At 41.9% G+C, this 14,648-nt stretch overlaps 1 protein-coding gene across 1 annotated transcript in view; it reads right to left on the bottom strand.

Moving 5' to 3' along the window:
* The window catches only part of DOC2B (double C2 domain beta), an 824,733-nt gene that overhangs the window by 441,896 nt on the left and 368,189 nt on the right, over nt 1–14,648 (bottom strand). The window lies entirely within an intron of this gene.

Below are 14,648 nucleotides of genomic sequence, written 5' to 3' on the forward strand. Positions count from 1 at the left end.
ACAGTTGAGCAACTAGAAGCCTGTATTAGACAAGAATGGAACAACATTCCTATTCCTAAATTTGAGCAACTTGTCTCCTCAATCCCCAGACGTTTGCGGACTATTTTAAAAAGAAGAGGGGATGCCACACAGTGGTAAACATGGCCTTGTCCCAACTTTTTGGAGATGTGTTGATGCCATGAAATTTAAAATCAATGTATTTTTCCCTTAAAATGATACATTTTCTTAGTTTAAACATTTGTAAGTGATCTATGTTATATTCTGAATAAAATATTGAAATTTGAAACTTCCACAACATTGCATTCTGTTTTTATTCACAATTTGTAAAGCGTTCCAACTTTTTTGGAATCAGGTTTGTACATAGCAAAAATTAAACCCCAAAATACATTCTGCTACTCCTCCTGAGTATGGCGATACCATATATGTGAGACTTTTACACAGTGTGGCCACATACTGAGGCCCAACATCCCAGTAGCACCGTCAGGTGTTCTAAAGCAGTGTTTCTCAACTCCGGTCCTCAGGGCACACTAACAGGCCAGATTTTAAGTATTACCTTTGGGAGATGCAGACTAGAATACTGCAATCACTGAGCAGCAAATATTATCATATGTGATGTTTTTCAGTTATCTTGCAAACCTGGCCTGTTAGTGTGCCTTGAGGACCGGAGTTGAGAAACACTGTTCTAAAGACATAAATTACACACTTTATTTCCTGAACATTTTTGAAGGCCCTGGATCATTTTTTGGCCCTTTAGCCATGTGGATAGATGTGCGCAGAGGATTCCTTGGACAGATATGTGACAGATGTTGATCACTCGGATGTGGCAGATGTTCACTTGGACAGATGTGGCAGATGTTCACTGGGACAGATGTGGCAGATCGGACAGATGTGGCATATCAGACAGATGTGGCAGATCACAAACAGATGTGGCAGATCATGGACAGATGTGGCAGATGATTACAGACAGATATGGCAGATGATTACAGAAAGATATGGCAGATGATTACAGATGTGGCAGATGATCATGGACAGATGTGGCAGAGGATTACAGACAGATGTGGTAGATGATCATTGACAGACGTGGCAGATAATGTGCACCAGATGATCACGGAGAGATGTGCCAGATGATCACGAACAAATGTGCCAGATGATCAAGGACAGATGTGGCAGATGATCGCAGACAGATGCGCCAGATGATCACAGATAGATGTGGCAGATGATAATGGACAGATGTGGCATATGATCATGGAGATATGCCAGATGATCACGGACAGATGTGGCAGATGATCACAGACAGATGTGGCAGATGATCACAGACAGATGTGGCAGATGTTCCCTGGGACAGATTATTTTACTGGGACAGATGTGTGACAGGTGTTTTCACTGTGTTGGTGACATTGTTTTGGGGACACTAGTCTGGTGATCAGCAGTAAACGTCCTGTAAGCTCACTGATCCCCGGCCGGCAGCACAGGTCCGCTCTTCTTCTCCTCACTAACAGGCTCTGTGTGAGGAGAAGCAAAGCCGATCACCGTTAGAAAGGCTGTGTTTACTTTACATGATGGCTGTGATTGGACATAGCCGTTATGGGATCAGAAGGGCCAATCACAGAGCCCTCCTGCCAAGCAGTGTTGCACTTTTTCCTGGGGGACACGGGCAAACTGGGATCACACAGCTGCAGGGGTATACGGCCTCACGATCTTCCTCCTGAAGGACGTTCAGGAATGTCCACTCAGTAGGGGGAAGCGCCCACCCTGTGCAGTGGCCAGGTGGAAGGAGGTTAAAGGGGCTGAAGTGGTTAAAAAAACCTGCTCCCAACTGAATGCTTATTTAATTTTTTGCATTGGTACATATCTCCCATAGCAGTGCCCAGCTATATATGCCCTTCTTTCCACAAAACTTGCAAACTGGCTTTGAGAAAGGCCAGAAAAAAAAAAAGATTTGGTTCATGACGGCTTGGGGACACCTAATGGGGTTTGAGTGCAATGTTTGAAGTTTGTGGATGTCAGGCTGGGTTCAGTAAATGGCATGCAATTAGACTCCAGCCAATTTGCTTTTATCTATGTAGTAACTGCTAAGAATAAAAATAAGGTTAAAATTAACATGGCAATGATGGGGGAAAGCCAGAATTCAAGCCAGGGCTCCAGAATACACTCACTGTAGCTGCAGTTCCAAAAATGTATTCATACATTAATTGGAAAGGGCATACATATCAGAAAATTATATGGTTAGTATATATTTCTAAAGGAAGGTGGCTGGAACATAATGATACATTTTAATATATGTGTCAGAGCTTAAGAAATAACAGCACTTTTCTAATGTAAAATGTTACTGTGAAGAATGTTCCACGTGTCAGGTTTCTATAATATTTTTAATCAAATAAGTTGATTTCAATTGCTGTCTATTCAGTTGCATCCAATGATGAAAACCACTTGCTTTTTTAGCAAACCTCTTACAACTGCCAGCAGCAGATAGAATGCCAGTTTTGTCTTCCCACAGATCTGCAAAGACTGACGTGCAAGCAAGGAAAGATGAACTGTGCATTAAAAACATCTAAACATTAAAGGGCAAAAAACTAAAAAAAAAAAAAATGGGGAATGTTTTTAGGCTTTATTCTTTTTAATTTGTACCACATATATGAAGTTATTTTAAAATGGTATTGAAGGTTCACCTTCTAGTTAAAATAAATGTTTCTTTTCATGGCTGTACAACAGTGATTTGTAGCTAGAAAAAATGTCACTGTATAAACAATAATGCTGCCTTTCTGGATCTTAGAAAATGAATATATTTTTCAAGCCCAACATGTTTATCACAAGTAGGCTATAACCTCAATCAGTATTTCAGCAAGAGGGCTCTGGAGATCTAATTGAATTGTTACACCTGCAAAATGGAACAGGATACTCAACTTACAAAAGGCATATTCATTCTTATCTCCTCATTCCTTTCCAGTTGACTTTTCCCAGGTGGTTTTATGTAATTTCACATATGACCCCAATTACACTACAAGATTATCTTGTGCATTGGATCCTCTTAAATGTAAGAGATCATGGTGAGGATGTACAATACATAGGATTGCAGGACACACCTCAACGCTCTCAACCACAGTCCCCAAATACAACCAACTGATAAGAAAGAAAACCATTAGGCAAAAGTGGCAAGAAATGGCCGCGGCACTTTATTGGTGATAACCATAAACAAACATCATTGTTAGCCATTAGCTCAATAAACAGGATACAATACATAGGTTACTTTAAACTTTTGGCCCAGTTGTCCAGAACCAAACATTATAACCTTTAACAATAACCTCCCCCTGACTCCAGGGTTTCAGCACCACATTAAGTGTGCACGATGGGCGGGAGGTAGGGGGCTCCTTTTCCATGCAAAGAGGCCAGCTGACGAATCCCTGGATTCTAAATAGAAAAACCTGGAAAGCCTTCTCCACACAATTAAAGGGGCCATTACACTGCATACCCGAGAATAAATATAACAATAAACCCCTAAATTATGCTAGCCTAGGGGGAGGGGGTGACCGCAATCCCAAGGAGGTGGACCCAAATGCCTGTGCCCACCTTAGCCATGGGATTGCATGACAAACCTCAACCCTCCCAAAAACAGTCCCCAAATACAATCAACTGATAAGAAAGAAGACCATTAGGCAAAAGTGGCAAAAAATGGCCTTGGCACTATATTTCTGATAATCATAAACAAACATCATTGTTAACCATTAGCTCATTTAACAAGATACAATACATAGGTTACTTTAAAATTTTAGTAAAAAAGGGGTGGGATATCTGCGCTCAGACAATTGGACTCACAAATATATCAAAATAATCACATAAATATATAAAAATACACATAAATGTGAATCAAAAGGTGTAGGCAGCCAACTAAAAAGTAGATAAAACTTTGATAGGCATAAAAAGAGATGTAGTAGCGCCAAACACTATAGGCAAATAAAATCATCCAAAAAAGTCCAAATAAAGTCCATAAGGGAAAAAAAGACGAGATCCCAAATCCAAATTGTGCAGGTAAGGAAAGCTAGCACCCAATCGTGATGTGTACTCATATGCGCTTACCAGAAATCAATATAATCAGAGCGATGTATGAATCCAAAAGAAGCAAGATGGACCACCAAAATGTCTCAGGGATTCCAACTCAAAATGATCTGATATGCTGACACCAGTAGGGTATAGATAGCCTGATATAGGAAATATCGCCTGGGCTTGCTGCAAGTTGATCCCAGCTCCAGTACCATCATAAGCTGGATCTGCACACAGCAGCTAATTGGTTCACCTGAGATGGAATCTTTAAACTTTTGGCCCAATTGTCAGAACTTGAGCCAGAACAAAACATTATAACCTTTAACAAAGCTGATCTTGCAAGCAAGGATGGCCCAACCAACAACAGCAGCCATTTTGATGCCCGATTAAACTGCCAAATTGAAAACATCCAGACTGATGTCTGAAAGATGAACCTCGTCCCGTCTATACAGACCCGGGATTCCACCCTCCAGATCAACTTGCCTGTACGACAAACTACCTAAGTATGGCATGAACTTCTCCAAGGCCCTGTTAATCCACTTCCTCATTTTCTCGAAAGCCCGCTTCTGAGGAGAAGACCACCAAGAAAGTCTCGGCACAATCTCTAAGAAAACTATGGTTGTACCTGGGGAGGATAAACGAAACCGCTGAAGGTCTCTTTTAATCATAAATAAAAGGTCAAGCACCCGAACCTTACCCAGGTCATTACCCGGTAGTTAAGTGAACTACCAAAATAGAGGGTGTGGGCTACACTTGGAAAAATTGGACAAATGCCAGTACAGCTGACATCAGTGCATACCTCTCACTGCCTTCCAATAGATAGTAAAGACTTCCGGTGACAATGACAAATTACCGCCTCTTTGAAGCTGAACTGCACGCTTTCTGACCCAATAAACAAAGTGTCCTATTATCCAGACACATAGCTGCGTACCTGCAATGAGTCAAATAAAAAGGCTAGGACATACATACAGTTGAAAACTTTTAGACTTCCATCTATCCAAATCCATAATACCCGAAAGGGGCATACCCAATCTGGAGGCCTCTGATGTTACACCTATACAAAATGAATGGGAAGAAAAACTGAAATGTCCAAGCCCCAGATGAGCAAGGCACAGCCAAGCGCCCCTTCCTAGCTGGTCGTCTTAGACCGGCACAGATATATCCGAAAAAAAGAATCACCAATCAAAACATGTTCAAACAAGATGCTGGAAGGGGCCGGTCTGGATAGCGGAACTAGCTCAGATATTCTCAAGGCCCCAAAGAATACCAATTAAAATGCTGTACGGAATAGCAGGGCCTCATAACCAGAAAAACATACCATGGAAATGGCAGCAGAAAGATCTGCTAAAAGCTCCAAAAACGTAGTCTTGCAATACCCCTTCAAGGCCTGTTTAATTTAGAAGAACTCCGAGCAAGAGGGGCGAATCAATAGGCAAAGGGAAAAAGAAACACTGTTCATTACTTTTGCCACATGACCCTAAGAGTAACCACCTTGCATTAAAGAAGTAAAAAAACACAAAAGTGCCTGCTCAGTTTGAGACTCAGGAATAAAACCCTTGCCCACCGCAAAGGTGGCCCACTTCCTCCAAGTGGCTGCATAATTAATTCAAGTATGGTAAGCCATTGATTTCAGAATAACCTCCTGCACCAGCTTCAGATCAGGTCCCACAGTTCCGTTGGGCAAAGTCTGAACCCCAAAGCTCCAATGCCTCCACCACGGAGAAAAGCTCCAAGAGCACAATATTCTTGGTCGCCTTCTTCTGAACCCAAGAATCTGGCCAAGCCCCACAGCACCAATGCGACCGCCATATAGCCGCAAACCCCTGGACCCAGCTGCATCCGTGAATAGCAAAAAATCCTGAGCTGGAATAAAGCCAGCCTGAAAAAAGGACCTGCCATTCTAAGCCTCCAAAAAATTATTCCATACAAGCAAGTCCTCCTTCAGTTTAGCAGTGAGGCACAAATTAGAAAAGGGGGACTTATAACCCACAGTTGACAGGTACAAACACCTAGAGAAAATGTGCCCAACCAGCATAACTTTGCACACAAACGCCAAAAGGCCCAGCAAGGACTGCATCTCCTTGAGTAAAACCTTCCTCCGGAATAAAGGCCAGAATCAAAGAACAAAGCCTCTCAAGCTTTGCCTGAGTCAAACAGAATTCCAACAAGCAATTATGTACACTGTCGGTGCTCAGCACCTATTCCCTGCGCTCTGAGTAGTGCAATCCTCTATCCAGCTTAACTTGTAGATGAGAACAGATATCTCGGCAACCTTCTAATGCTTCAGCCCCTCACTAGACCAGGGTGGTCTGGGAACACTGTAAAACGACAAACAAACACAAGGGCGCATCAGCTGTACAGCTTCGGGGGACGATCCAATCCCTATCTCGATGCTGAGGATCTTATACTTTGTTTGATGTGCCTTTTATCAAGAACTTGTTTGTGAGTATTTTAAATCCATTATTTTAATAAACCTGCTCAAAAGATAATGCACTAGGCTGGTGCGCCCTTGTGTTTGTCATTTTACAGAATTCCAACAAGGTCGTATCTTTCAAGATACCAAGGAATTCAAACGAGGTGGATGAAGGGCACGTCTTCTCTGCCACCAAGGGAATACCAAAGTAATCCATTATGTCACAAAAAAGACGCAGAGTCTCAGCACACAATACTGAATCCAGGGAACCGATGAACAAAAAATCATCCAGGTAATGGACAATGCCATCCCACCTGGCTTCCGAACTGAGTACCTAATGTAGAAAAGTGGAAAACACCATCAAAATAAAACCACAGGGAGTTGAAGGCCAGCGGAGAGATGGGCAAAAGTCTGAAAGCTGACTTGTTATCAGTCTTAGGAAACAAAGCACCCGGACCGAAGGTTCGAATTTTTCACCACCGCTTCTTCAAAGATAGCATACATCACTGAACACAGAGACCCATCATTCTCGTCATTCAGAGAACAATCTTTTGGGAATGAGAGGTGGTGGATCAGACTAAATAGGTTTGGCTCTTTCTTGGGAACCACCCCTGAAGGAGAAATATGGAAATTATGAAATGGCGGGATTGGAAAAGGTCCCGCTACCCGACCTTCGGCAATCTCTTTCCTAATCTTCTCGTGCACCACCTGCGGAAATTTATGGTAAAGGAAAACCCCGAAGAAAATCATAAAGAAGAAATCTCTTTTCTCCCTGTCTGGATACCGCTCCAGGCTAGGTGGCATATATTCCAGCTTCACGAGCAGGCTTTTTTGAAAAATATCACGCTGTGCCGCAGAAGACCCACCAGCCTTCTTTGCACATTTAAGCAATGGATGTGGACCCCCACAAAGAGAGCACTCGTGACGATACTTGCAGGCCGCATTCCACCGGCCCTGTGATTAGTTAAAAGCATAGCAAAACCCCCGCTTGTAAGCTGTGCTCACAAACGGCTTTTATGGCAAAGTTAAATTGAGCCACAGCCCCACATCTTTCATCAGAGTGTGGGATATACCGACAGCGTTTGAAGGAAGGATTCGTAGTATGAGAACCACCCTGTGCCCCCAAAATTTCTCTATGCCTCAAAGACATGATCTAGATTTTAAAAGAGGCCGCCACACAACCCCGGACGCTTTTCCGCCATGACACCTGAAAAAATACATTAAGCCTGTAACCAATTACAAAAGGATCTAGGCACCAGCCTACACCTATCCTCCTACCTCCCCTCCTCCCCTTTCCTATCTGATCTAACAGCAACTTCCCTAAATGTAGGGAGGAGGGATAGCATATCTACAAAAAACTCCCCCCACCAAATTTTCTCTTTAACGGACAAGCTGAGGTGAAAACCCGGGAGGGGGGGGAGACTTCGCAGGGGAGAGCTTCCTTAAGGCAAGTCTAAAGAACATAGGGCCTGGTTAGCACCACAACTTTTGAGAGAGCACTAGACTGGGAGGGAAGATCCCCAGGACAGACAGAAAAGCCAGAAGCAGAAGGAATAGCAGGATTAGCAGGATCTGGGACAGAATTCAGACAGGCAGTTAAAGATTGGATCAGAGCAGACAAAACCCCCCAGTTGGAGGGGTTCTAGCAGCAGCAGGATGGACAGCAGGCAGCTGGGCATCAGCAAGAAGCACTCTAGCTGGGCACCTGAGGGTAGAAAGGAGCTCCTGAGATGACAGTCTGTCAGCTGCCAAAGGCTGTCATGGCTCTGTCCCCACTGGTCGCTCGGCAAGGGGTAAGGCTCCAACTCTTTTCACCCCTGTATCCATCCTGCCCTGCACCCCATTGGCGGGGACTGGGGGGCAACGTGTAAGCCCGCTTCTTCTTCTTAGACTGACGGTCGGCACCCACAGAACGTGTATTCTCCTCCTGAGCTTCAAAAAGCTGATGGCTCTCTGACTCTGGCCCCGCCTCCTGTATCCGCAGCCGCTCCAGCGGCTGACTCCTCGGCTGGCTTCCTCGCTGGGCAGGACCTGGGAACTTCATCCGCAACTGACACAGCAGCTCCTCCACTCCTACTGGTGATGCCTCGGCTTCCTCTGCTGGCTCCGGTGCGACACTACTCTCCTCTTCGGCTAAAGGCATGCAGCGCCCTAGCCACTCCTCCCCACCCGCGCTTTCCAAATGCTCCAGAAACTACTGAACAAGTGACTCCATCAGGCACGCAGCTCCTTCTCCCAGCTCCTTTTCCATGCAAAGAGGCCAGCTGAGGCTACCAGAGTCCTTATATAGTCTTCCAGCGGTCTTCCAGCAATATCCCTGGATTTTAAATGGCACAACCTGGAAAACCTTCTCCAAACAAATAAAGGGGCCATTACATTGCATACCCGAGCATAAATATAACAATACATCCCTAAATTATGCTAGCCTAGAAGGAGGGGGTGACCGCAATCCCAAGGTGGTGGGCCCAAATGCTTGAGCCCACCTTAGCCATTCTATGATGAAATCACAATGCTGTTTTTTTTTTGTTGTTTCTCCCTACACTACATTTAAACCCAGAATTATAGATTATGAATAGAAAAGAATGAATAAATTAAATCCACTGCACCAAATTAGATTTTATTGCTCATCCTTTGAAAATATTAAATTCCCAGGAAATAGTAAATTTATAAAAAATGTCATCGAAAAAGCTCAGGGCCAAATCACACCTACTTGACTTGTTGTGACACACGTGCTGCACATTACACAAAACAATTTGTTTTGAAAGAGCCTACACCCCAAGAAATTGCTCCTGCTCCAATTTTTTGCTTTACAGAGCACTGGAATAAACATTGTGCATTGTAGTATGATGTAATACAGCTGTGTTCTGGAGATACACTGAGGTTTAATTCAAAATGAAGCTAAATGCAGCCTCCAAGCAAACTCCAGCTTTGAGTAAACTAGTCAGATTCACTGCAAATCAAACTACACATCTGCACTCAGAATCCTATAGGCTAAGATGCCAAAGTTGTGGTGTCTAATGGGTCATACTGCCAGAGTTGCAATGTTATCAGGAGTTCCATATTAAAAAAAAACAAACAAACTCCATTTTGCACATTTTACTTATTGACATGGTCAAATGTTAAAGTCCACCTCCGGACAGAACAAAAAATAATACCTTCCAGCGGGGCTGTGCTCGCACTGCAAGAGTAGCTTGTTTTTTTCAGTTAGAGAGGAGAAACAGTTTTACTTACCTGATCCTTCACTCCCCCAGCAGATGGTGCTCCCCTAAGATCCAGTGGTGGACTATCCCTCAAGTCCTTTCATCCAGAGCAGGGCTCTGGTGTTGATGATGTAAGGACACTAGATTACTAAAGCGCTGGGTTGCTGAATTTGACCAGTCTAGTATATTTCTTATTATTGTTCCCCTAGACCAGTGGTCTCCAAACAGTTGCCCCGGGGCCGGATGTGGCCTTTTGCTTGCGTTTGCCCGGCCCTTAGGCACTATTTCTCCTACTGACACCAATGATGAGGCACCATTGATTTCACTGAAACCAATGATGAGGCACCAATGCTTTCCCTGATATCAACAGTAGGGCACTATTCTGCCCACTGAAACCAATGATGGGGCATCATTCCTCCTCCTATTGTCCACATTATTTTAATCCTACTGACCACCAGGCTTGAGACATTGTGTCAGGGCATTTTTTACTACCATTGGCCACAGTCCCTTTTAAAGTCTGAAACAAAGGAAACTGACCTTTTGTTTAAAAAGTTTGGAGACCCTTGCTCTAGACCAAAATGAGCAACTAACCCCTGCATATGGGAAAGCCCTACTGCAAGGGAACATTTTTTATTTGCCTAGGGTTGGGTTTTAACAAAAAAACTTTGTTAGAAGTCTTGCTGGGGTGGAAATCTGACCAGTAATAGAAAAAGCTGGAAATACTTGCTAGACAAAAATGCAACTCTGACTTATTTACCAGCTATTTCCCAACTAACATCAATATCTAAAGCGCCATCTATATATCTGAATAACAAGTCAATAATTTAGCATATGGTCACATGGGCCCAAGATCTTTTACACAGACAATTTTTCCCAAATATACTATACCCAGGAGTGTCTGAAAGCTCCCTTTCAATTTTCAGGAAAAGCTTTTAATCTCTTGTGTAAACTGACAATAAACTTTATATTAAAATCTGCATCAATAACAATACAGTTTTTTTTATGAATAATCACAACTCCATTATTAATACAGTTTGGTAGAGTGGCTGACAGCAAACAGAAAATCAATTGAGCTGAATTCAAATATTAACTTGTTTTCAGTGTTGTTTTAACAGTATGACTGTGCCCCATTGATCTGAATGATTTTATTATGTCCCTAATATTAAACCAGAGGAGTTCTAAAATATCCCAGAAACCATGTCTGCAGCAGAAATTACCCACTAAGAATTATTTTAATTGACAGCAAAAAATACACTGTATAAATATGGTTTCATACCCTACATTATAATTATATGAAGTGTGCACATTTTTCTTAAAAGAAAATTACAAAATACAGTGAAAAGCTGCAGGACATAATTGGGAATATAAAACTAAAACAGGGGTGAAAATAATCCCATTGAAACAAAATATACTATTGAAAATAATCACTATATGAGTATTTAACAGAAAGGGTTCCTATAGTCTTTATACTAACAAATGGGAATACAGCGCTAAAGTGAATACGTACTATAAGGTGTCGAATGCTAATAAAGTGCCTGCTATGTAAATATCAATACCAAAAAATGATTGAAATAAAGTGGCAGGTGCTTAATAAAGTGCTTAAATATTGTAACAGTAATAATAATAATAATGTATCAAATAGAAAATCCACTAAAATAATCAATATATAAACTTAAATCTGAAAATTAGATACAGTGCCTACCAAGAGTAAAAAATAAAAGAGTAGTATTAATTATGACAAGTCCATTCAAAATGTGCAAAATCAGCAAGATAAGGTGCTTGTCAGATGCTTCCACACTCAGTGCTCATGTGTCTACCACCATAACTAATGGATAGCCTCTCACCTTCCCTCAGGTTCAAAAAGCAGAAAATAATCCCGGTGGCAGTGATCCTTGGTGGGGATATCTTAGATACACTATTCCATCCAGCAGATTATATACTGTAATCAGTAAGTGATCCCAATGGAAGTGATCCTTGTGGGGATATTAATGAAGCACTACTCCTTAAGGGGATATGTGGAATAACCACATATAGCCACAGTAGCTCCTGGTAAGAATGACAAAGAAAGCAACAGGAGATCTAATGCTCTCTGATATGGTACCTTTAATATTAAAAAACAATAGGATACACTCACAAGATAGGCACAATCGGCAGCTTGTGCTAGCTGGTAGAACTCATAACAAATACAAAAAGCCTCTGGAGGAGCCGTGCTGCCGTGTCGCCGCTCGTAGTCTCCACCACCTAAATGCGTTGCGTCATACACTCCCGCATCACGACTTCCTCGGTAAGCGGTGGTGGAGTAGTGTATCTATGATATCCCTACCAAGTATCACTGCCACCGGGATTATTTTCTGCTTTTTGAACCTGAGGGAAGGTGAGAGGCTATTCATTAGTTATGGTGGTGGACACATGAGCACTGAGTGTGGAAGCATCTGACAAGCACCTTATCTTGCTGATTTTGCACATTTTGAATGGACTTGTCATAATTAATACTACTCTTTTATTTTTACTCTTGGTATGCACTGTTTTCACTTGCACTGAGGGATTGGCACTGTATCTAATTTTCAGATTGAAGTTTATATATTGATTATTTTTGTGGATTTTCTATGTGATGCATTATTATTGTTATTACTGTTATAATATTCAAGCACTTTATTAAGCACCTGCCACTTTATTTCAATAATTTTTTGGTATTGATATTTACATAGCAGGCACTTTATTAGCACTTGACACCTTTTAGCACTTATTCACTTTAGCTCTGTACCCCCATTTGTTAGTATTAATACCTACTTTTTAATGAAAAAGTTTTGGTATAGCAGCTGAGTGACTTCCGATTCCAATCATCGATTGCGCTGATTTCTCACTTTGCACAGATTCCTAGAGTCTTTGCTGGCCACTTTCTGAAAATGCTAGATGCCTTTCAGTAATGATGATCTTCTTCTGAGATACTGACCTGGAATAAATATGTAGCAGATAATTTAAGAATGAAGTCGCTGATCTGCATGCAAGTTGCAGGTCAGTGAAAGAATTGAAGACGTGTTTAGGCAAGCCAGGTTGCAGGAATTTTCAGAATGAAAATTCAGCAATGGTGTTTAGGGATGAGTTAAAGATTCGGCCTGAACACAAGTTGGACCTGAACCTTGGCTGTTCAGGCATTTGGACAAATGCCCAAACATTTGCCTGTCATGTATAATGCATATGTACAATGTAATTTATTACTACCACTATTATACATGACAGCATTTCACTATCATTGGTGGCTAGGGACGCCAGTGGGTGCAGGCAACTTAAAGCCTTTAACAACCAATGATGTCACCAGATGGAAAAAATCCCTGGCCATGTGAGCAAAGGAGCTGGAGATAGTAAAGAAAAAAAAATGTTATGAAGGTTTCTCTTCTAATTTTGGACCCCATTCTCCCCCCCCCCCCCCTGTAAAAAAAAAAAAAAAAAGTGTGAGGTCTCCCCAAAAAAAACACACCAGACCTTTATCTGAACATCCACACTGGCTAGGAAGGGAGGGGCAACCTGCTTCCTGAACCATCTGACACCACATACCCTCAGCACAGGTAGGAATACCTTCATACCTCGACAAGGAGTGAGAACAGGGGGCCGTATCAGACTTGTCATTTGGTGTGAGGGAAGTGACTGGATCAGATGTGTTTTAGTGGCCAGCGGGTTTTTTTTTCTCTCCCATCGTGCTTGACATAAACCTACATCTTGCTGGATGATATGATTGTTAGAGATGCACATCTTGGAACTTTTTTCTTTTTTTAATCAAAGGCCTTTTATTTAAAATTTACAGTTTTTTGAGAATGAGTAGGTGTACTATGTATCCCTTACTCATTTACATGGGGGAGCACATGATATTGAGAACCCCTTATTATTAGGCTTCCAGCTTCAGAATGCCCATGCCCTAAGACATTTACAATTACTAGGCCAGGGTTGTGGGAAAAGATGCCCATGTCCTCATCAACATGGTGACAAGGTGCATTGTCAGGGGGCTCCTCCTTTTCTGGCTATCAAAACTGCATGCATTGATAAAGGTTTGCTTTGTAATTCTGGGGTGACTTCAGGGGACATACTGTTTTTTTATTTGTGCTTGGGGATCTGGTTTAAAATCCATTACAGACCCAAAATGGTGTGACTTAGACTTTAGCTAAACCTCATGCCTTTTTTTGTTTTTTTGTGTGGGGTCTCCCAGACCTGAATGGCCTAGTATGAAATGGGGAGGAATCCAATGCCTTTTTTATTTGGGGGGGGGGGGGGGTCTACCAATAATATCTACTGTATATAACACCATCATCCCCTGAAAATGGCCTATCGGCTGAGATGCACTATGAGGCAGAGACTTTAGTAACGTCACGCCACTGCATTATATCAGTAAACAGCGGCTTTCTATGTGAGTTACAGCAGTTGTGCATTGATATATCAGTTTGTTTGTTTGTTTGGTGTTCTATGTATGTGATTCTCATGGTGCAATAATTACTACACTATTTACATTTTTACTGGCTCCAGTGTGAGCTTTATTTTCTGCAGCTTGGATTGGTGCTGGTAACTGGAGAGGGGAGCACTGTGAATGGATGCATAGACTACCCGGGATGACACCTACCTTTGATGACATGCATAGCTTGCTATAAATATTGTAGCACATTTTCTGGTGAGTGCTTATTTCACAAGGTGGTGGCTGAAGCTTCTTAACACTGAGAAGAGTCTGACTCTTTGGTGGAGGCATTCTGATAAGTTTTTTTTTTTTAATAGTCAAGACTTTTTTTTCACTTTATCTGCAATTTATGCACTTTTATACATATATACTTTATTTTTATTGTGAAATGTTACTGCACTTTAGTATTGATGTATTTATATTTATGTTGATTTTTGCACTTTATATAGATATGTGACTAAATGCTGAACTTTGTAATTACCGTATATACTCGAGTATAAGCCGAGTTTTTCAGCACATTTTTTTGTGCTGAAAACGTCCCCCTCGGCTTATACTC

This window comes from Pelophylax lessonae (assembly GCF_965119305.1).
Source record: "Pelophylax lessonae genome assembly, chromosome: 2".
Taxonomy (NCBI): Eukaryota; Metazoa; Chordata; class Amphibia; order Anura; family Ranidae; genus Pelophylax; species Pelophylax lessonae.